This window comes from Giraffa tippelskirchi, chromosome 9, assembly GCF_054371585.1.
Source record: "Giraffa tippelskirchi isolate mGirTip1 chromosome 9, T2T-mGirTip1v1.2.pri, whole genome shotgun sequence".
Classification (NCBI taxonomy): domain Eukaryota; kingdom Metazoa; phylum Chordata; class Mammalia; order Artiodactyla; family Giraffidae; genus Giraffa; species Giraffa tippelskirchi.
Genome location: NC_137283.1, coordinates 19,851,201 through 19,875,579, shown reverse-complemented (window position 1 = coordinate 19,875,579; position 24,379 = coordinate 19,851,201). Strand labels below are relative to the sequence as shown.

The window sequence follows — 24,379 nt, the reverse complement described above, 5'->3', positions numbered from 1 at the left end:
ACGCAGAAGAACTATACAAGAAAGATCTTCATGATCCAGATAACCATCATGGTGTGATCACTCACCTAGAGGCAGACATCCTGCAGTGTGAAGTCAACTGGGCCTTAGGAAGCATCACTACAAACAAAGCTAGTGGAGGTGATGGAATTCCAGTTGAGCTATTTCAAATCCTAAAAGATGATGCTGTGAAGGTGCTCCACTGAATATGCCAGCAAATTTGGAAAACTCAGCAATGGCCACAGGATTGGAAAAGGTCAGCTTTCATTCCAATACCAAAGAAAGGCAGTGCTAAAGAATGTTCAGACTTCTGCACAACTGCACTCATTGCACGTGCTAGGAAAGTAATACTCAAAATTCTCCAAGCTAGGCTTCAACAGTACGTGAACTGAGAACTTCCAGGTGTTTAAGCTGGGTTTAGAAAAAGCAGAGAAACCAGAGATCAAATTGCCAACATCCACTTGATCATAGAAAAAGCTAGAGAATTCAGGAAAAACATCTACTTCTGCTTCACTGACTATGCTTTGATTGTGAGCACAAATTGTGGAAAATTCTTAAGAGACGGGAATACCAGACTACCATACCTGCCTTCTGTGAAACCTGTATGCAGGTCAAGAAGCAACAGTTAGAACTGGACATAGAACAACTGACTGATTCAAAATTGGTAGAGGAATTCATCAAGGCTGTGTATTGTCACCCTGCTTATTTAAGTTAAACACAGAGTACATCATGCAAAATGCTGGGCTGAGAGAAGCACAAACTGGAATCGAGATTGCAGGGAGAAATATCAATAACCTCAGATATGCAGATGACACCACCCTTAAGGCAGAAAGCTAAGAGGAATTGAAGAGCGTGAAAGGGGAGTGAAAACCTCAGCTTAAAACTCAACATTCAAAAGATGAGGATCATGGCATCCAGTCGCATCATTTCATGGCAAATAGAGGGGGAAACAATGGAAACAGTAACAGACTATTTTCTTGGGCTCCAAATCACTAAGGATGGTGACTGCAGCAATGAAATTAAAAGACACTTGCTCCTTGGAAGAAAAGCTATGACCAACCTAGACAGCATATTAAAAAGCAGAGACGTTAGTTTGCTGACAAAGGTCCATATGGTCAAAACTATGGTTTTTCCAGTAGTAATGTATGGATGTGAGAGTTGGACCATAAAAAAAGTTGAGAACCAAAGAATTGATGCTTTTAAACTGTGGTGTTGGAGAAGACTCTTGAGAGTCCCTTGGACTTCAAAGAGATCAAATCAGTCAATCCTAAAGGAAATCAGTTTTGAATATTCATTGGAAGGACTGATGCTGAAGCTGAAGCTCCAATACTTAGGCCTCCTGATGTGAAGACCTGCCTCATTTGAAACGACCCTGATTTTGGGAATTATTGAAGGCAGGAGAAGGGGACAACAAAGGATGAGATGGTTGGATGGCCTCACTGACTCAATGGACATGAGTTTGAGCAAGCTCTGGGAGATGGTGAAGGACAGGGAAGCCTGGGGGGCTGCAGCCCATGGGGTAGCAAAAAGTTGGACAGTACTGAGTGACTGAACAACAGTGGGAAAAAAGAATGGCCATCGTCAAAAAGTCTATAAACAATAAATGCTAGAGAGAATGTAGAAAGGGTAACCCTCCAGCATGGTTGGTGGGAATATAAATTGGTAGAACCACTATGGAGAACAGTATGGAGGCTCCTTAGAAAAAAAGAAAAATTGAACAACCATCTGATCCAGTATTGCCAATCCTGGGAAGATATCCAGAGAAAACCATAATTCAAAAAGTTATGTGCACTCCAATATTTCCTGGAGCACTATTTACAACAGCCAAAATATGGAAGCAACATAAATATTCATGGATGGAGGAACAGATAAAGATGTGGTACCGATATACAGTAGCATATTACTCAGTCTTGAGAAGGAATGAAATAAAGCATTTGCAGTAGCATGGATGAACCTAGAGATTATTGTACCATACTAAGTGAAGTAAGTCAGACAGAAAAAGACCAATATCATATGATATCACTTATATGTGGAGTCTTTAAAAAATGATACAAATGAACTTATTTATAACACAGAAACAGACTCACAGACATAGAAAACAAACTTACGGTTACCAAAAGGGAAGTGTGGTAGCGAAGGGATAAATTAGGAGCTTGGGATTAACATTCACACTTCCCTGGTGGCTCAGACAGTAAAGTGTCTGCCTACAATGCAGGAGACCTGGGTTCGATCCCTGTGTCGGGAAGATCCTCTGGAGAAGGAAATGGCACCCCACTCCAGTACTCTTGCCTGGAAAATCCCATGGACGGAGGAGCCTGGTAAGCTACAGTCCATGGGGTCTCAAAGAATTGGACACAACTGAACAATTTTCTTTCTTTATACACACTACTGTATATAAAAGAGTTAATCAGCAAGGACCTACTGTATAGCACAGGGAACTCTACCCAATACTCTGAAATAACCTATATGGGAAAAGAATCTGAAAAAGAATATATATATATATATATATACACACACACATATATATACACACACACATATACATAACTGAACAGCTTGCTGTACACCTGAAACTACCATAGCATTGTAAATCAATTGTACTCCAGTATAAAATAAAAGTTAAATTACAATAAAAGAAGTAACAGAAGCCTGCTTCCCGGACCTTCCTCTTTTCTCCTTATAATGCCCCACTGCCCTTGGAGCAATCTTCTCATTGTGGCGTACTTCCTAACTTCAAGTCAAAAATTGTCTTGACTCACAGACTCAGAAAATGAATTTATGACTCTCATAAGGACAGAGGGGGAGAAAGGATAGTTATGGAGTTTGGGATTGACATATACACCCCCTATATTTAAAATGGATAGCCAACAAGGACCTACTGTATAGCACAAGGAACTAAGCTCAATGTTATTGGCAGCCTGGATGGGAGGGGAGTTTGGGGGAGCATGGGGACAGGTATACGTATGGCTGAGTCTCTGTGCTGTCACCTGAAACCGTCAAAACATTGTTAACTGGCTAAGTGGTGGCAGTGCTTAGGTTACTAAGTCATGTCCGACTCTTTGCAACCTCATGGATTGCATCCAGCTAGGCTCCTCTGTCCATGAGATTTTCTTGACAAGAATACTGGTGTGGGTTGACATTTCCTTCCCCAGGTGATCTTCCTGACCCAATAGTTGAACCTGCATATCTTGTATTGGCAGGAGGATTCTTCACCATTGAGCCACCAGGGAAGCTTAATTGGCCATACTCCAACATAAAATAAAATAAAAAAAAATTATCAGGGCTGTTACATTTCTTCTAAGGGATTGTTGTCCACAGTCTTCTTGTTTTAAAGAAGTATTATGTAGAGAATACTTAATATTTAGAGAATTTGTGTCCACTAGGCATATATGGTCACTGAGCACTTGAAATGTAGCTGGTCTGAATTGATATATGCCATAAGTGTCAAATACCCACTGGAACTTGAAAACTCAGAATGAAAGAATAATGTAAAAGTAGTTTATTTATAATTTTATATTGATTGCATATTTAAATCATAGTAGTTAGTAGTTTGGATAGTTTGGAGTCAATAAAACACAATATTAGGCTTAATTTCATTTGTTTCTCTTTGGCTTCTTTATTAACAGAAGGTGAGTGCTAGAAATTTAAGATTATATATGTGTCTATGTTGTAGTTCCATTGGGTAGCCCTGGTCTAAAACATGGGTTTTTCCCTGGGTCTAGAAACTCTCAAGAAATTCATGCATAGGGTTTTCAGAGACTGGGAGATCTTTGAAGTCTCATGCACCACGCTATAAGCACCTGCATATGTGGCTTTTTCTGAAAGAATGTCATTAGATTTCTATCAGTTTGTGATAGCAAACAAGGGTAGTCACCAGTGATTTAGAATCTCATGGAATTTTAAAGGGGAATTTTAACAGATGAAAATGCACGACATTTCCTCATTTCTGAAACCCTTAGAGTAGAAATCTGAGATTTATCCGTATGGAGTTGAGACGGTAATCTCAATGAAAACAGTGGCTGGGTACCTTGTTCCCCATTTTTACCCCCAGGACTAGGCACGCATTTTTGGCATCCAGGATTTTGTCATTTACTGCCTTTGATGTCATCATTTGTGAAAAGTTAAAGGCCATTATTATTATTATTTTGCACAGACATTAAGGATAGTTTGGGAGTAAAAATGACACTTTGGAACTGTTTGGAAAATGACTATTCCTTGGGTGGATTCCCTAAAACCTCAGGACTGGAAACAATAGTATGATCATAAATAGTTTAATTGTAAGGTGACCCAGGTAGTACCAGGAGTGGGTGGGGAAAATAGTGGCAGGTATGGGAAAGAAGCTAGTTCGAGGTTAATGAGATGGTGGTTTGCTGTGTAGATCATGTCTCAAAGCTCCATGTGAAAGGAAAGGACATCATCAACTCTCATGGATCATAGGTTGAAGGTCTTTTCCTGGAATCATGAACTTCTCAGATCTTCTGTCTGTCCCATGTGAGGGATGAGCATCCTTCTACAGTCAGGAGAATCTTCAGGCTTAGAGTTATGGCCACATGGATTTAGAGGCTGTCCATAAGTTGCACTGGAAGGACTGATGCTGAAGTTCCAATATTTTGACCACCTGATGTGATGGCTGACTCACGGGAAAAGACTCTGATGCTGAGAAAGATTGAAGGCAAAAGGAGAAGGGGATGACAGAGGATGAGATGGTTGGATGGCATCCCCAATTCAATGGACATGAGTTTGAGGAAACTCCAGGAGATAGTAAAGGACAGGGAAGCCTGGTGTGCTGCAGTCCACGGGGTCACAAAGAGTTGGGCATGACTTAGCAACTGAATAACAAGTTGGAGAAGGTTAAGACCCAAGGAGATGGGAGCTAGGTATCAACAGCTTCAGCTAAGCATTACATGGGAGTTGTGAGGCTGGGAGAAGGTGCTTTCTAATTATGTAATAGTGGACATTGGAGAGCATGTTTATTATTGTATGAGGATCCTAACCCAGAAAACTTAGAAATTGTGCATTTAGGAATTTCATAAAGATGGCTGTCTGCCTTCTGGGAATTAGCGAAAATTAATGCTATTTCGACTCCGTGGGTTTGTTTGTATTTAGATCCATTCCAAACTTAAACATTGTTTTTCAGCTCTCGTACTATGAATGCTCATAGGAAAATGGATTTTTGAGTGTTGTTGAAAAACTACTTGAAAAACTGCAATTATTGTAAAACAGTTTGGCAAAGGTAATGTTTTGGGGTAGAAATGAAAAGCAGTTCTGAGGCCAAGAGTTTGCTATTTCCTCACAAACAAGCCTAATGGAAAATAAAATTATTTTCTCTCTTTGGCCAACTAAAAAGGTTTAAATGGTCTCTATCAAAAATGAGTGCATGTTTTGTCCCATTAATGTAAGTAAAGGAGGTCCATTCCCAATACCGACAACTTCAAACTTTTAAAGTATATTTGCTAGGACTGAAATATGTACCCATCTGAAGGGGGAAAAGTTTGCCTGATAGACCACAGTGTTTACTCTTCCAAAATCTATTTATTCTCTATTAGAAAAACCTAATTGTTAGGATGAAAATGGTATGCATATAAATAGCATTGTTTTGCCTTTGCTGAGTAAAATTTGCAAGGAGACACTTTTCCACTTTTGTTTTTTTTTAACCTGGAGAAAGATGTAACTGCTATTTATCTAGCTATTTGTTCACTTTCAGAAACACTCTGGTCCATGTCTTCCAAAGGCACAAATATGATACACATGAGCTTGAAGTCTCTTCTGCCAACAGGGCTGTTCAAACAGTTGAGTTGACCCTCCAACCCTGCATTTGTAGGAGTCATTGGAGCAGGGTGATAGAACGCAAATGACAAAGCATCTAATTTCATTTCTAATGTATTTTTCCATAAGTAAAGTAGAAAATGTAATTACTCTCACAGTATAGTTTTATTTAATAATTTGCACAAATTAGAACATCTCAAATGTTCCCTTTTGCTCTTTTTTTTTTTTTTAAGTGAACTTTTACTGGGGACCAGCTAGAAATATTTAAATAGTATTTTGAAATTACTTAAGCCCTCTGTTAGCTCTCCTTTGCTCTCCTGACAAGTTTCAAGTCATTAGCCCTCTCTGCAAGGCTTATACTCCAGCTTCTATTTTTCTCTGTAGTGTTGCCTAATGAGTGTCCTCATCTTGAGGACTGTGATTCACTGACTAGGAGTCACCTTCGGGACCTTCTCCCTCTTCAAACTCTTTCCCTTATAGGGTCTCTGCGCGTGATCCGTCTTCTCGTCTCCATCCTCGTTTTCTTCCTCATCCTTCTAGTTCTGCTAAGCTGCTCCTAAGTCACTTCAGTCGTGTCCGACTCTGTGCGACCCCAGAGATGGCAACCCACCAGGCTCCGCCATCCCTGGGATTCTCCAGGCAAGAACACTGGAGTGGGTTGCCATTTCCTTCTCCAGTGCATGAAAGTGAAAAGTGAAAGTGAAGTCGCTCAGTCGTGTCCGACTCTTCGCGACGCCATGGACTGTAGCCTACCAGGCTCCTCCGTCCATGGGATTTTCCAGGCAAGAGTACTGGAGTGGGGTGCCATCGCCCCTGCTCTGTTCTGTTAGCACCCCCTTCACGTTCCCACATGGAGTTTGACATCATGGTAGTCATTTAATTATTTATGGGATGGTTTACTGAATCTTTGGGGTTCTTTCCCCCCAACAATGACTGTTCTGTTCCAAACCCACCCTAGCGTGTCATTCAGTGATTGGCATCTAATAGGTACTATTAATAAATTTTCAGGAAATAAATGAACAAGCAGGTGACTCAAGACGTATTGATCAATGTACCTTCTTATTATCTGTGTGTCATCATAACTTTTTATTTTAACTTAAACATGTTGCCTCCCCTGTGATGGGGAGGCTCAGTCAATTATATCAAATCATAATGTGACAGCTTTGCCCTTTAGGAAAAGTCCCACGGATTTATCCTCAAGGGATTTGCATCTATGGCTGAATTTCTCATTTGTCAATGATTCACATATCTCCTTTCACTTTGTGTCCATGTGGGCCGGGCCTGGCCTTGTCACCCATGTCTTGACACATTGCCCATCTCACATAACCATTTGTTGGGTGAATGTACAAGAAAGGGAGCATGAAGCTTTCTTTTCAAAAATCATACATCATTTATGGATTTGGTTATCTTTTCAGAAACTTGAAAGTTTTAGATTTGTCCAATAATGAATCATTCCTTTATTCTTGTGTCTTTTTGAGGTAAAGAGTCAATGAGGGGACTTTGCTTCAGGATGCCTTTAGGAGCATCACCTTGGAATAACCCAGGGGGGCAAGGTGACAGTATGTTACTATTGACTTAATGGAGGAGAAAATTCAGAACAAATAGAAATCACCACCCTAAACCTATGTTTGTCTACCACTGCGACTCTTCATCGGTTGTGTCATCTCTTCCCTTTTAAATGTGAGATCCATATGAAAATTTCTCTATCTCTTGGCTCTGTACCTTGCTCACTTACTACATGTATGAAAGAATTACTTTAGTGCAATCCAGAATCCCAAGCCTTCTGATGATTTGTCATTAAGAATTTCAACTCATTCTGCAAAAAGTTTTCAGAAGTTTATTTTTTTCTGACAAAACAGTTTTGGGGTTGCCCTGAGATTTGTACTTTACTTGATCCAGGAGTAGGATCTTCCCCTTGGTAATATCTGAATATCTGTGTATCTATCTTCTATCTATCCACCCGTTAATTTATTAGACACACACACATGTATTTATCCAGTCTGATAAAACAATGGCATTGACCCCCATAGAGAAACCAAGGCCGTCATGGGATGTAGGACTCAGCTCTTCATAAAAGGCATTCCAGGGGCTCCTGGTTCATTTGCATTGAGTCAACTTTCCTTTTGTCCTGACTGGATTTTCCAAATGAGGCAACTGAGATGAGATGATGCCTGGTTTGTAGTTAGTCTCTATCTATAGACTTTCTTTGCTGTCCTAGAGCCCTTGGTTTGATAATCTCCCTGGATTTCATATACTCAGTGTGGAGAAGCTGCTTTATCTCCAACTGTGCCACCAGGGCTCCACATGTGTCCTGACAACTCTGCCCGGTGATGGGATCCCTGCTCTGTTGCAGGAGCATTTTTCCTTGATCAGCCTCTCTGTTACTGCTTCCTAGACCTTCTTTTTATGAACCCCAGCTGGATCGCTCCCCTGCCATACCTCAGGATGCCACACCAGTTCCATTAGCTAGATTTCCTCTACAATTTTTATTGAAAGATAATTGCCTTACAATGTTGTATTAGTTTCTCCTGTATGACGTTACAAATCAACTATAGGTATACATATATCACCTCCCTCTTGGACTTTCCTTCCACCACCCATCCAAACCTTCTGGGTCATCACAGAGCACCGAGCTGAGCTCCCTGTGCTATACTACACCTTCCTATTAGCTCTCTATTTTACACATGGTATTGTATATATGTCATGCTACTCTCCCAATTCATGCCCCCTGCCTCCCTCCTCCATGTCTACACATCTGTTCTATGTCTGTGTCTCTATTCCTGCCCTGCAGATAGGTTCATCTGTACCATTTTTCTAGATTCCACATAGGTTTCCTCTACTTTTCATTGCCAGCGTTGAGGCTTCCAAACACATGGCCCATTCTGGAAAAGAAATCCCTTCTCCAAGTCCTGGTACTGTCAAGACTGGCCTGGTTTTCTGTCAACTGAGCTCCACGTCTGTCAAAACATGCTTCGCATTCTTTACTTGTATCATGTTTGAACAGTTTCTCCACGGGTCAACATGACACTCATTTGGACTCATCTGAAAAGAACAGCATGTTCTCTTTTATGTTTGCGTTTTCCAGAATAAATGACTTTCTCTCCTTTAATTTCTACTTTTGGAATCTTAACAAGCACCGAGTTTTACAGACAGTGACCTTGTTTTCAAGTGTGGGAATTAATTACTTTAAAATGTCACTGTTAAAAGAATACCAGCTCTCTGCTCTTACTCATGAATTACCATTAACTAAAATTGCACAAAAATTGTATCAGTTTCTTCTAACAAAATGCCCTCCCTTTTTCTGTGTGGGGGATGTTTCAGGCTGATTCTGGGACAATCACATCAAAATCACTTGAATTGGGGGGTGATTCTTAAAAATCCATATTCCAGGGTCCCACCACAGACCCAGTAAATCAGACCTTGGGATTTACATTTGAAACAAGGTATTCTAATGAAACTTATGTATGTTAAAAAGACTTCTTCACTAAGCTCTGTTATCTGGAAAAAAAGAGCTGGCACCCCCTTACTTATATATATGCATTCATATATATATATATGTATATATGTATGTATGTATATATATATATATATATATATACATACATAAATGTTTGTATGTTTTCTTTTGCTTATCATATGTACTATAGTGCTATAGTAAGTGCATTATAGTGTTAGTCACTCATCCATGTCCAACTTTCTGCAACCCCGTGGACTGTAACCTGCCGGGCTCTTCTGTCCGTGGGATTCTCCAGGCAAGAATACTGGAATGGGTTGCCATTTCCTTCTCCAGGTGATCTTCCCAACCCAAGGATCAAACCTGGGTCTCCTGCATTGCAGGCAGTTTCTTTACCTTCTGAACCACCAGGGAAGCCCAAAGTACATTGTAAGTGATACCTTAAAGTAGACATTTGAAAAGAAAAAAGATCAATATAAACAGAAGCTACATTTGCTTGCTGTTATTTCATGGTGCATCATTCTATACACACTGCAGGATGTAAGTACTCCACTTGGGAAACTATTGTATAGTTTGCAGGATATTAAATGTTCATCCAGGATTGCCTTGTGTCCTAGACCAGTAGCGAATAGCTTTGCCTAGCTTAGATAAGCTACAGGAACAGTTTGATTGTGGGATTGTCAGGGGAATTCCAGGTGTAGGAGACTTTGGGGAAGAAGGTCTGGGTGTGCAGCAAACAGCTTATGGGCCCAGGTGAGGTGGTCGAGGCGTCAAAGGAGGTACAGGGAAGCACTGATGACAGAGGGATTGGACTTGAAGGACAAGGGAGAGACACCAAGCCACTTCTTGCAAAACTGAGCTTGGGTCAACCCTGAATGCTATTAATGTGCACCCCTTCTGTCTTTCCTGTGGCTTGTGATGTGCTGCTCAAAGTACGTGTGGTCAGATCCCAAACCACAAACTGTTACTGGCCCATGACAAGATCAGCATAGAATTTTTTAAAAATTATGTTTTACTTGCTTCCCTTGACATTTCTATGTATTTCTGGTTGTGCTGGGTCTTTGCTGCTGCGTGTTGGCTCTCTCTAGTTGAAGCTAGTGGGGGCTGCTCACTAGCTGTGGTGTGTGGGTTTCTCATTGCAGGGGTTTGTGGCTCCCGGGTTCTAGTAGTTATGGTCCATGGGCTTAGTTGCCCTTGTGGCTTGTGGAATCTTCCCGGACCAGGGATTGAACTTGTGTCCCCTGCATTGGTGGGCAGATTCTTATCTACTGTGCCACCAGTGAAGTCCCCAGTATAGAAACTGAGAGTACATTTAGAAATGGTTAGAGCTATTTGATGTTGCTGAAAAGCATCTAGTAGTTCATATTTATTGTATAGGATTGGCCAAAAAGTTCATTTGGGTTTTCCCATAAGATGTTACAGAAAACCCAAATGAACTTTTTAGCCAACACACTATTTTATAGCTGTATTGGTCTAAGAGCATTGGGAATTGAAGAGAATACAGTTGATCCTTCCCTCTAGCTAGGTTAAGATGTACTGCCCAGGGTAATGCATGAGGCTGGATTCTCTATCTTCTTGCCTCCTTTTTAGCCACTGAAGGCCAACGTGCAGGCCTGTGCCTTTCTCGCCTGAAGGAGTTGCCTGTCTTAGCTTGTTAGAGGTGACTGGTAGAAAAAGAATAATTGCGAGCTTGGCCAACGTGTGTGACCTCTCTAGAACCTCTTTGTCAGCTTTGAATTGAGATTATTGAAGTGCACATACAACACAATGGCTGGGGTTCTGATTTTCTATCATCAGGTTGAGGAATGAGTCCTTCCTTTCCTTAGAGCTGCATCTCTCCGAGGAAAGTTAGGATTACGAGCAACAAAGCCCATATTCTGACTGTTAAGTCCAGGAAATGTTTGAAGGAAATTAGTAGCCACATTTTTGTTGCATCACAGGCCCAGCTGCTGGTAACATAAAGGCAGATGTCTCTCCTTGTATTTCTCCCTCATTATAACCTGCTTATGTGACCGTATGTGAGGTAGGGATAGCAGGATGGTATAGCTTTTGAGGAAAGTCAAATCCTAGCTTGGTGAGCTAACACCTGATGCTACAGCTTCGCTGAGCCTCAGTTTCTTCATCTGTTCAATAGCCATCCTGATTCCTGTTGTAGGAATTCAGGGAGGATTCAATGGCATTATTTTTGTAAAGCACATGTGATGGCTTATAGAATATTCTAAAGATGTTGTATTGTTATTAACACACATTTTAATTCAATAAATATTATAGTTGAGCCCTTGTCATGTGCTGGGAATTGTGCCAATTACTGAGGGAACTCTAATGACAAGTCAAATACGATCCTCCTCCCCAAGTAGTTTATGACCTAGTTGATGGCAACACAGCTCACTTCCCTTTCACTTCCTATTTCCAACCAGAGTGTAAACTTCATACAGTCAGTTCAGTTCAGTCGCTCAATCGTGTCCGACTCTTTGCGACCCCATGGACTGTGGCACACCAGGCTTCCCTGTCCTTCACCAACTCCTAGAGCTTGCTCAAACTCATGTCCATCGAGTCGGTGATGCCATCCAACCATCTCATCCTCTGTCATCCCCTTCTCCTGCCTTCAGTCTTTCCCAGCATCAGGGTCTTTTCCAATGAGTCAGTTCTTCGCCATCAGGAGGCCCAAGTATTGGAGTTTCAGCTTTAGCATCAGTCCTTCTAATGAATATTCAAGACTTATTTCCTTTAGGATGGACTGCTTGGATCTCTTTGCAGTCCAAGGGACTCTCAAGAGTCTCCTCCAACACCACAGTTCAAAAGTATCAATTCTTCAGTGCTCAGCTTTCTTTATAATCCGACTCTCACATCCATACATGACTACTGGAAAAATCATACCTTTGACTAGATGACCTTTGTCGGCAAAGTAATGTTTCTGCTTTTTAATATGCTGTCTAGGTTGGTCATAACTTTTCTTCCAAAGAGCAAGCATCTTTTAATTTCATGGTTGCAGTCACCAACCTCAGTGATTTTTGAGCCCCCCCAAATCAAGTATCTCACTGTTTACATTGTTTCCCCATCTATTTGCCATGAAGTGATGAGACTGGATGCCATGATCTTAGTTTTCTGAATGTTGAGTTTTAAGCCAACTTTTTCACTCTCCTCTTTCACTTTCATCAAGAGGCTCTTCAGTTCTTCTTCGCTTTCTGTCATAAAGGTGGTGTCATCTGCATATCTGAGGTTATTGGTATTTCTCCTGGCAATCTTGATTCCAGCTTGTGCTTCATCTAGCCCAGCACTTCACATGATGTACTTTGCATATAAGTTAAATAAGCAGGATGACAATATACAGCCTTGACGTGCTCCTTGCCTGATTTGGAACCAGTCTGTTGTTCCATGTCCAGTTCTAACTGTTCCTTCTTGACCTGCATACAGATTTCTCAGGAGGCAGGTCAGGTGGCCTGGATTTCCATCTCTTGAAGAATTTTCCACAGTTTGTTGTGATCCACACTGTCAAAAGTTTTGGCATAGTCAATAAAGCAGAAGTAGATATTCTTCTGGAACTCGCTTGCTTTTTCTATGATCCAACGGATGTACCGTCAGGGAGTGCCTTTAATCTATCTTGGGAATCCACAGTGGGCAGCTTAGTGCAGGCACAAAGAAAGTGCTTAAGAAATCTTTGCTGAATTGAGCAGAATGCCTTTATTCTCCCAGATTTGGTTTAACTTGATGCAAGAGCTCAAGTTCAAGTAGCCTCTTGGGGAAATGATCCTGAGTAACAATGGTAGGAAAGTGCAAAAGGAGGACAGAGCCAGAGAGGAAGCCAATAGAAGACGTTTTATTTTCCAGCACACTTAGCACTGTGGGCAACTGAAACTCAATCCTACTGGGGCCATCTTGGGAAGCAGAGGTGCAAAGGAGTTGGGTTACCGATTCATCAGCTAGGATATACTGAGAGCTTCTTGCAGGTGAGAATTAATCTTCCAGCACTTTTGCCTGCACTGATGGCCAGAAAATTTCCCAGGCTAAAAACCACAGGGGCTGGAAGTTGATAGCCATCCTGCTGATGTGGTCATTGTTAATGTTATGAGGGTATGGGTGGAATGTGCATTTTCACCCAGTTTCTTAGTTAGTGTCCCAGAAATTTGCTAAGGTCAGTCTTACCCCTGTTCTGTCTGCATGTGGAGAATGTCTGCAATATATTCTACCATCTTCTCTGTCTTCTCCAAGTACATTAGGTCACCCTGGTGCAGTCTTCCTCTCACCTCTCAGGTCACTTATTATTATTTTAATTGCATTCCCTTAGGTGCAGACACACACAAAGCTATTTCAGTGTTCTCTGTGGGTGTCTCACCTTCCCACGGCAGTGTGAACTCCTGAGGACAGATCTCAGGATTTATTTATCTTCTCTTCTTGCCGCGTTGCCCAGAACAAATGAGGCTGCAAAAATTGAATTTGGAGCTGAATTTAACTTTTAGGTCAGGGGCTAGTGATTTGGGCTATTCAACTTCCACTTTTTTATCTGGGTCTTATGCTCTGACTTAACTAATTTGCAATTGTGTTGATTCTACTCTAACTTGAAAAGAATAATAATTATAGTTACCAAAGTTGATTAATAAATTACCAGTTATTAACAAACACTTGTGTGCCTGGCACAGTGCACTAAGATATTCTTTCATATAATCCTCACAGCAAAAGTTGTGTTGCCATTTTATAGAGTAGGAATCTGAATAATTAACTAATTACATAAGATCACATAGTTAATTGGGGTTTTCCTGGTGGCTCAGACAGTAAAGAATCTGCCTACAATGTGAGAGACCTGGGTTTGACCCCTGGGTCAGGAAGATCCCCTGGAGAAGGGAATGGCAACCCACTGCAGTATTCTTGCCTGTGAATCCCATGGACAGAAGAGTCTGGCAGGCTACAGTCTTTGGAGCTTCAAAGAATGAGACATGACTGAGCAACTAACACTTTCACTTCACTTTTCACATAGTTAATTAGCAGGAGGTGATCAATTTAAACTCAGAACTAACCCAGAATTTCAGACATATAACCATTGTATCGTAGAGTCTCCCAAATATAAAAAAAACAGAAGGAGGTACTGAAAAGAACTGATTCATTAATTTATTCACCTGTCAGTCAAACTGTCTAACTAAGGAAACACCTATTCACTGCTGCTGCTGCTAAGTTGCTTCAGTCGTGTCCAACTCTGTGCGACCCCGTAGATGGCAGCCCACCAGGCTCCCCTGTCCCTGGAATTCTCCAGGCAAGAACACTGGAGTGAGTTGCCATTTCCTTCTCCAATGCACGAAAGTGAAAAGTGAAAGTGAAGTCGCTCAGTCGTGTCCGACTCTTTTCGACCCCATGGACTGCAGCCTACCAGGCTCCTCCATCCATGGGATTTTCCAGCCAAGAGTACTGGAGTGGGGTGCCATTGCCTTCTCCGCACCTGTTCACTAAGTTGTCATCTTTAGCTGGACTGGTCAAAGACGGATGGGACTCATTCTTGGGAGACAAGGCAGAAACTATCTTGGGAACCCTTTGATGTCTAAGTCACCATTTTCTTTTCTCTCTCTCCCAGTCCTTCATATCCAGTGACATTCCATCCAGTTTGAAGGCTATAGAAAATGTATGTATATAACTGAATCACTGTGCTATACGCGAAAATAACACAACAGTGTCAATCAACTCTACACCAATATAAAGTTTTAAAACAATTGCCTTTCAAGTCACATATTCTCCAAAGTGGGTTTTTTATGCTTAGGTATAGGTTTAGGTACAGGTTTTCATTCAGTTCAGTTTAGTCACTCAGTTGTGTCCAACTCTTTGCAACCCCATGGACTGTAGCACGCCAGGCTTCCCTGTCCATCACCAATTCCTGGAGCTTGCTCAAACTCATGTCCATCGAGTCAGTGATGCCATCCAACCATCTCATCCTCTGTCGTCCCCTTCTCCTCCCACCTTCAATTTTTCCCAGAATCAGGGTCTCTTCCAATGAACCAGTTCTTCACATCAGGTGGCCAAAGGATTGGAGTTTCAGCTTCAGCATCAGTCCTTCCAATGAGTATTCAGGACTGATTTCCTTTAGGATGGACTGGTTTGATCTCCTTGCAGTCTAAGGGACTCTCAAGAGTCTTCTCCAACACCACGGTTCAAAAGCATCAATTCTTTTGCTCTCAGCTTTCTTTATGGTCCAACTCTCACATCCATACATGACTACTGGAAAAATCATAGCTTTGACTAGACGAACCTAAATGTGGTAAATTATTGAGGTGGCCAAAAAGATCATTTGGATTTTCTGTAACATCATATGGAAACCCAAAATTTTGGGCCAACTCAATGTTTTGTTATAATATATGTGAAATATCCACTTGTACACACTGGCAGTATCTCGCTGTTGTCCCATCAGGCTGGATGTCACAGACCCCCTTGGTTGTTAGCTCTCTTCCCTTCCTTATACTAGCTCTCTCAGCCCCTCTACCTAGAGAATGATCATTTATCTGGGAGCCTTGATCTGACTTATTACATGTGTTCCCAAATCCATAATCACCACTAGGACTTGGCTCTTTCCCTGCAGGACCTAAACTCTTGAAAAGCAAAGCTAGAAAGAGATATGTCTCTGCTTGTGCTTCCTTCTCTTCCTTGAAGTAAGGAGGAATGAGGCTGACCTGGTCTAGCTGGATGAGGCAAGGGCTCCTGGGCACAAGATAACACAAGATGAAAAAGTGCCACCAGTTAATATTTCAGAAAAAAAAATCCCATTTTTATGTTTTTAGAAATGTGTTTATGTTGGGTCAGCCAAAACGTTCATTTGACATTTTCCCTAAGATGGTATGGGAAAACCTGAACAGATTTTTGGCCAAATGTATATTTATATGTGTGTGTAAACACTGATGTATGTCTATAATCTTTGATCATTCATTCTTGATTTTGTTTGGCCATACTGGCAAATCAGATGATTGGTTCTCCTTATATTGGACAGGGAACGAAAGGCAAAAGTGATTCAATAAAGAGTCATAAGCTGTTTAATTTCAATTTTGTGTGGCTTGTTGAACTGTTGTGGAGCCAACTGCTTTGTCCCAGAGGACTTATTTTTGTAGTGTTCTACCAACGTTCAACTGCACTGACCCCAGACGTTTTCTAAGTATGCGATTTGGAGTTCAGTCTTGTCTGAAATTATATTAGAAGATTGTCTGATTTGCCTGAGTCACAAACTGTCTTCCAAATAGTTTATTGGAAAACATTAGTGAGTTGTCTAGAATTTGCTAAGAGGAAAACATGATTTATTGATTGTCTTCTGAGCATTTTTCTTGTTGAGATAAATAGAGAATTATTGTAGCCTTGTTTGAAAAATTATAATTAAGGTTGCTTTGTTTTTTCAGGGATAGACCTCAATTTAGTAGATTTTTGAATGGAAAAAAAGCTTTGGCCTTTGCAGACTTTGAAGTCTAAGGCATTAAAGGAACAAATGCCAAGATGATGGGGAAAAAGACTAATATATAATTTGTTGAGCTCTTTTAGTACTCTGTTTATGGAGAAATTCCAATTTCAGATACTAAGCTAGTATTTTCTGCATATAAGTCAAGTATTTGAAGTGGGCAGTTTTCAGCCCATTAATCTGTACTGCTGTGTTGGAAACAATTTGAAAATGACTGACTGTTAGTTTAGTTTGCAATTCACTATATTGTTCTCAAGGATTAACAAGAATGGCTGGTCACCACCCACTCTTCACTTTCCCTTCCCACCCATATACCCACACAGGAGCACATCACACTCACACACACACTCACACACACACACACTCACACACTCACACACACACACACTCACACACTCACACACTCACTCCCCTTCCAGGATAACTTCGGTGTGGTCTCCACATGAGCATTTTTGCTGAGATGACAGCCAGTTCTAACTTCAGATCATCCATTACAAGCTATCACAAGCATATCTTTGCACTGAGGTTTTCTCCACCCAGTGCTAATGGCTGTTTTCAGAACTATCCTCGTTTAGGTAAGTAGAGGCACATTAACTGAATGTTTGCCAGGGTGTCAGACACAGTCGTTAGAATGGTATGTTCATTCTGTGGTCACAAGCATCTTGTGCTGGCAGCTCCTTTGGTGACATCTGCTTTGCAGGTAAGAAAACTGATAATCTGAGACTCATAGGAGTTGTTCAGGGCTTGACTACTAAGCAGAGTCAGGAATCCCACTCTCAAACCTGCTGCCACTTGGCTTCAGTTTAATTACCTGAAGTGTGAAGACTGGCACCCAAGCTGGTCTCTCTTGAACCCGTCTTCCCTATCTTCTGCTCAGAGCATCTTTACACGTTCCCCCTGCTATGATGTGTGAGATAATTGACCTTTGGAGGCATATGGACTTAGTCTGATTCAGGCATGTTTGTGTAGAGCAAGAGTATTTTGAATTGAATTAACTTTGGCAATGGCAGCCCACTCCAGTACTCTTGCCTGGAAAATCCCATGGACGGAGGAGCCTGGTGGGCTGCAGTCCATGGGGTCGCTAAGAGTCGGACACGACCGAGCGACTTCACTTTCACTTTCACTTTGGTAAGATAATTTTCCATAAGGGACAAGATCAGGATATAGTGGTTACTATGGGTTACAATTCCTATAACCATTGCTAGCCCACCTCTTTCCTTCTTGAACTTTCATTTTGTTTACCTCTCATTGGATAGATCCTTTGGAGAATCTGACCTTTGCTCTGGTTTCTGAGTGAGTCTTGTCAGTTACTGGCTAGGTAAGGTAAAGGTATTCAAATATTGGATAATGATATATGAAAAAAGCTGAATGGCTTTTCCTTACTTTTGAAAGGATTGGGTTATGTTGTGTGGATTATATTAATGTATTAGGGCTTCCCAGGTGGCTCATTGGTAAAGAATCCACCTGCCAGTGAAGGAGATGCAGGAGACCCGGGTTCAATCCCTGGGTTGGGAAGATCCCCTGGAGCAGAAAATGGCACCCCACTCCAGTGTTCTTGCCTGGAAATTCCAGGGACAGGGAGCCTGGCAGGCTGCAGTCCACGCGGTGGCAAAGAGTCAGACACAACTGAGTGACTAAACAGCAAAAATAACAAACAACATTTGACATTCTCTAAAAGAAATCCATGGTATTTGTGGGAACTGTGAAATGATTTCAAATATTGTTACCAAAATGAATACAAGAAGGGTTTCTAGCTAATAGAGGAAATTTTGGACATAATTTTCATTGATGATTGGTGCATATAGTTCACTAGAAAGATTATATAGTTTCCTTCACTGTTGTATGAACAAGGTGAGGAATCTAGCTAGTCCAGATGGCTACCAACCTTGTAATTGTACTCAAGATCGAGAGCTTGGTTTGTTCTATATCCCGTCACCAACATCATAAAAAACTGTGTTATCCGATTTGACTGCATGTCTGGTTGGGCATGCCTGTAGCATCTAACACTTGGGAGAGCGATGTTCACGTGAGATTCTTACTGAATGTCTGAAAATAGGACATAGGGACGTAAAAGCTTCTGTAACAGTTTTCGCGCCTGGTTGGTGATATCACTGAGTTATTGAAGTCCTGGGCTAACCTATATTGTGATTTCTTATAATTTGAGAGAAGTTTTTCTCGTGGATTCAGCTGATTTTGGTTGGGTTTCAGTTCAGTTCAGTTGCTCAGTCATGTCTGACTCTTTGCAACCCCATGGACTGCCGCACGCGAGGCTTCCCTGTCTGTCACCAGCTCCCAGAGCTTACTCAAACTCATGTCCACTGAGTCGGTGATGCCATCCAACCATCTCATTGTCCCCTTCTCCTCCTGCCTTCAATCTTCCCCAGCATCAGACCTTGCACACAGTCATGTCTGACTCTTTGCGACCCTGTGGTCTGTACAGTCCGTGGAATTATCCAGGCCACAATACTGGAGTGGGTAGCCATTCTCTTCTCCAGGGGATCATCCCAGCATCAGGGTCTTTTCCAATGAGTCAATTCTTCGCATCAGGTGAACAAAGTATTGGAACTTCAGCATCAGTCCTTCCAATGAATATTCAGGACTGAAATCCTTTAGGATTGACTGGTTTGATCTCTTTGCAGTCCAAGGAACTCTCAAGAGTCTTCTCCAACACCACAGTTCAAAAGCATCAGTTCTTCAGTGCTCAACTTTTTTTATGGTCCAACTCTCACATCCATACATGACTACTGGAAAAACTGTAGCTTTGACTATATGGACCTTTGTTGGGTAATGTCTCTGCTTTTAAATATGCTGTCTAGGTTTCTCATAGCTTTTCTTCCAAGGAGCAAGTGTCTTTTAACTTCATGGCTGCAGTCACTGTCTGCAGTGATTTTGGAGCCCAAGAAAATAAAGTCTCTCACTGTTTCCATTGTTTCCCCATCTATTTGCCATGAAGTGATGGGACTAGGTGCCATGATCTTCATTTTTTGAATGTTGAATTTTAAGCCAGCTTTTTCACTCTCATCTTCCACTTTTATCAAGAGGCTTTTTAGTTCCTCTTTGCTTTCTGCCATAAGGGTGGTATCATCTGCATATCTGAGGTTATTGATATTTCTCCTGGCATCTTGATTCCAGCTTGTGCTTCATCCAGTCCAGCATTTCACATGATGTACTCTGCATATAAGTTAAATAAGCAGGGTGACAGTATCCAGCCTTGATACTCCTTTTCCTATTTGGAACCAGTCTGTTGTTCCATGTCTAGTTCTAACTGTTGCCTCTTGACCTGCATACAGATTTCTCAAGAGGCAGGTAGGGTTGTCAGGTATTTCTATCTCTTTAAGAATTCCCACAGTTTATTGTGATCCACATAGTCAAAGGCTTTGGCATAGTCAATGAAGCAGACGTAGATGTTTTTCTGGAATCCTCTTATTTTTCCTATGACCCAACAAGTGTTGGCAATTTGATCTCTGGTTCTTCTGCCTTTTCTAAATCCAGCTTGAACATCTTATTTGCAGCCAAAAGCATTCCAATATAATGTTTCTATGAGTAGAACTGGCTACAGAATTTGTGGGGCTCAGTGCAAAATGAAATCAGTGCCTCCTGTTAAAAAGTTATTCACAATTTCAAGACAGGGCCAGTAGAATATTAAGCTCAGTGTGTGATCCTCCTGAGCACAGAGTCCTGTGCACATCTAGGAAGCTGCTTAACCTGTGAAGAGCCTGAATAGAAGACTTCCCATCCAAGCCAGGGAGGAAATCTAAATTTGTAGAAACCTCTTCCCTTGGGAATTAGGATTTGCTATTCCCTTCTGGTCAGTATGATTCCTGAACTAGGCTTGATCTTGGGTGGGACTGGCTTACAGCAGCTTGAAGCAGGGCTTCACTCCCTGGCCAGAGACTGAGGTTGGATCCTGGTGGTAGAAGCACAGAATCCTGGTCTTTAGACAAGGGTAGTAACGAGGCCCTGGCTTTTTGGCTGCAGAGAAGAATTTCCACAAAGACAGCAAATAGTGAAGCAAGTGAAGTGTTTATTAGGAGGAAAAGAGTTCAATACATGTGGAGACATACTGGCAGACTCAGAGAAAGAGTCCCTGAGTCGCACCCTCTTGACAGTTTGAATTCCTTTTATGTGGCATTTCTTCCAAGTCTCCTTTGACCAATCATCTTGCTTTACCTGGTTCTAAGGCTGTATTTTGTATATCTCGGGGTCCCCCTATGTGTGCCTGCACTTCTCTTAGCCAAGATGAATTCTAGCCAAGAGGCCTGTGGGTAGAGCATCCCTTGGCATCACTCCCCTTTGATCTCCAAGGAGCCTTTCTCTACCTGTGCGGTTGGGAGGTCTCCTGACTTCGAAAATGAGGAATATATGGTCTGGGTAGGGTCCCGCCTCCCACTTAATTGCCCTGCTATTCTTGTCTCAGTGTATCAGTCCACAGGGAATGAATCTCCTCTTGCCTTTACCCTGGGGGTCCCATCTCCCTCCTGCCTCAGGCTTACCTAGAGAAATTGAACCAAATGAGACATTACTGAAAGAGCTGTTCCCAATCGCTTAGTGTGATTATCTTTCTGAAAAAAAGATAATCTTTTTTTTGGAACTAGTCATTTTTTCACATTGACCAGATGGAGCGAACATAAACTATCTTAAACCCTCTTACGCTCAGTTTCATGGTTAATATCTTTGGTGCTCAGTCTCATGGAAACCTGAGGGGCTTATATGTTTTTGTCTCATAAAGACCTACCATTATTCTACTAATAAAGGTATGGAAAGTGAGATCTAGAAGATTAACTTTATGAGTATCATTTGGGGTGATCAGTTATTGATAAAGATATAAGATGCTATGTTTTACAGCAAACTTTTAGCGCTTGCGGTAGACTTTCAGCTACAGCATCTTCTGCTGGTGGGATACAGCAATAAGATTATTCATGCACATAATGCAAGGCTCAATATCATTCTAGACTTCAGTGTTAGTCAGGTTTAAGTACATACATTCACAGGTATGGGCTGCCCATGTGTTGACTTTTTTTACTTGAGGACCACTGATCCTCAGGATCTGAGGAACTTTGTTCAGTAATTTTTGAAGAAATTGAATGTGGGGTTTTTTTCCAAGGGGGAAGACAAATGTAACTATTTCTAAATCCCGAGAGACTGCAATGACTCCTTGGTAGATCATGAAAGCAACAGCCACCAGTTGTGGTGATAGAGCAATGATGACCCCCCTATTTAGGAGGGTCTCTCAGTATCCCTATGCTGCCGCTCTAGTCAGACTTCCTTTGGTTGAGAAAAAATAATGAAAAGGGATCCTGTGAATTCCAACAGTTAAACATAAAGTATTTGCACACATCTGAAATCATGTTCATGTAAGTGGTATTCATTAGCTCTACAGGAAGTTTGTATTGTTCGTATGGCTTAAAGTAGCCCTTATGGTTGAGGCAAAGGAATTCAAGTTGAGGGAGAAAATTTTGTTCATGGGGAAGAGCTCACCTGTAGACAAGATGTGAAGAGGGCAGCAGGAATCCAAGAGAAGGAGGCAGGATTCAAGAGTTTGCTTTCTAGCTAACACTTTTAAGATAGGAAAGATTTCCTACTCATATTTGAATACTTTTATCCCCCTTCCTCCCCATACCCCATAACATAGCTCTGTCCCTTACAGAGCCAAATCCATCTATTTGTTATTCCCAGATAGCATCTTAGGCTTTTCTACTTCCCCATTAATTTTTCTCATACTACTCTTCCCCACCGAAATTCCTGCACACACGAATCCCTGGTGATCCAGTGGTTAGGACTCCACGCTCTCACTGCTGAGAGCCCAGGTTTGATACCCAGTTGGGGAACTAAGACCCCACAAGCTGTAAAGTGCAGTCAGAAAATTTTTTTTCTGAAGATTTAAGGGGAAAAAAAGAAATTCCTTACATATCTATTCCTAGCAACTGTATTCTAACCATTTTGAAGATCTAGGTCATAGACCCTCTCTGGGAAACCTTCTCTGAACTATCTTCCTGTGTTCCATCTCAAGATACTCACTTTACACCCCTAAGTAGACTTTAACTTCCTGATAAAAGGGACTCTGTCTTATAGTTTGTTGTGTGACTATGAGCTCTTAGATTGATGCTCTTATGTGGTAAGTACACCACAATGTTACCTAACTCATATCCAGGGCTGCTTGCCACTCAAAAATCAAAACGAGAGCGAGGCAGATGTTGGTCGAAAGGAAAGGTGCTTTTAATCAGAATTCTGGCAATCTGGGAAGGTGGTGGACTCCATGTCCACAGAAACCAAGTCCAAAGATTCTATTGGGCCATGAAAGTTTGTAAAGTGAAAAAACAGAAGGAATATCAATTGATCATTGAGATGGGGGGGGGTCAGTCTTCACCATCCCCCAGTGTGTGCAGGCTTGTTTACTTCTTATGATCTTTAGATGATATCTTGTTCACACAGTTTGTTCATGAGATTCCTGAAGGAAAGGACAGCTGGTCATTCGTTAATTACTTATTCTTCATTTCTACTTCCTTCATCTTCAGAAATAACCAACAACAAGGTATTGTGTGATCAAAAGATTTGAAAGAAGTGCTAGGGCCAGATAGAGCATGGGCTATACCTGATTTAAAAGTTAGTTGCAATGTAGCTTTGCTAAATTGGTAAAATGAAAGGGGTTTCCTGCAAAAAACTGCTTACAGTACTATTTTGTTGATTTTTGTTTGCTGCTTTGACATAATGTGTATTCTTTGGCTGTTTAGGTGTTAGTTGCTAAGTCATGTCTAACTCTTTGCAACCCCATAGACTTTAGCCCATCAGTCTCCTCTGTCCATGAAATTCTTCAGGCAAGAATACTAGAACGGGTAGCCATTCCTTTTTCCAGGGGATATTCCTGACACAGGAATTAAACCTGTGTCTCCTGCATTGCAGGCAGATTCTTTACCATCTGAGTCACCAGGGAAGCCCTTGGCTATTTATATCAGGTTATAAAAACTAGACTAGTACAAAAACTTCTAGATGGGATGATCTTAATTGCTACCTGACCCCCCCCACCCGACCCCAACCAGAAAGAGAATGTTGGAAAAACTATAGTTAGATATATACACAGCTCAGTAGAGAAATAGGTAATTATAGGTATGTTAAAAAGAACATAGGAGAACCAGAAGACTGATTTCTAGTCCTAAATATTTTCACAACACTATACTTTGTTGTAACTAAATCCCCAGTGACTAAACCTGTGTTTAGCAGGTGCTCATTCAGTATTTGTTGGGTGAATGAATGATGAATGAAGGAAAGCCAACGAATCATAGGAGAGCTGAAGGAAAAACCACTAACTCCATTATTGCTGATGCATCTAAACATCTTCTAGCCTGGGTTTCCCCAGTTGCAAATTAAAGGGGTTGGATCAAAATACCTTTTCACTATCTTTGAGAACTTTTCCATGACCAATGTGATTTTGTAACTTAAAGCATCATGATTATGTGATAGATTTGTAGAGTGTTCTAAACTATCTTCTCCTGTGAGTCAGAGCGGCTGTATTTCTCAGTTGGAAAGGAACACTCCTTTGCATTTTAGAGCCCTGGGTTCCTTGAAATTTTTCTACTAAATAGTCATTTTAAGTTGTTATTAGTTCACACCTTACTGAGACCGTGTATGGAACTTGTGCAGTCAGGTGTTAGGAAAATATGTCTGAGAGGGTTGAACAGAGGAAGGGGTAAGAATGGGAAGTGTTACAGAGCCCTGGGGAAGAGCAATTTACAGGCAGCCTCCTGGCC

The 24,379-nt window shown here is 41.4% G+C and overlaps 1 long non-coding RNA gene across 1 annotated transcript in view; it reads left to right on the top strand.

Annotated features, from left to right (window-relative positions):
- Positions 1–24,379, top strand: part of LOC145520767 (uncharacterized) — a 56,177-nt gene that overhangs the window by 11,315 nt on the left and 20,483 nt on the right. The window contains exon 2 of the long non-coding RNA XR_014064802.1: positions 14,778–14,825. This is a non-coding gene — a long non-coding RNA (uncharacterized LOC145520767). The remainder of the gene's footprint in view (positions 1–14,777; positions 14,826–24,379) is intronic.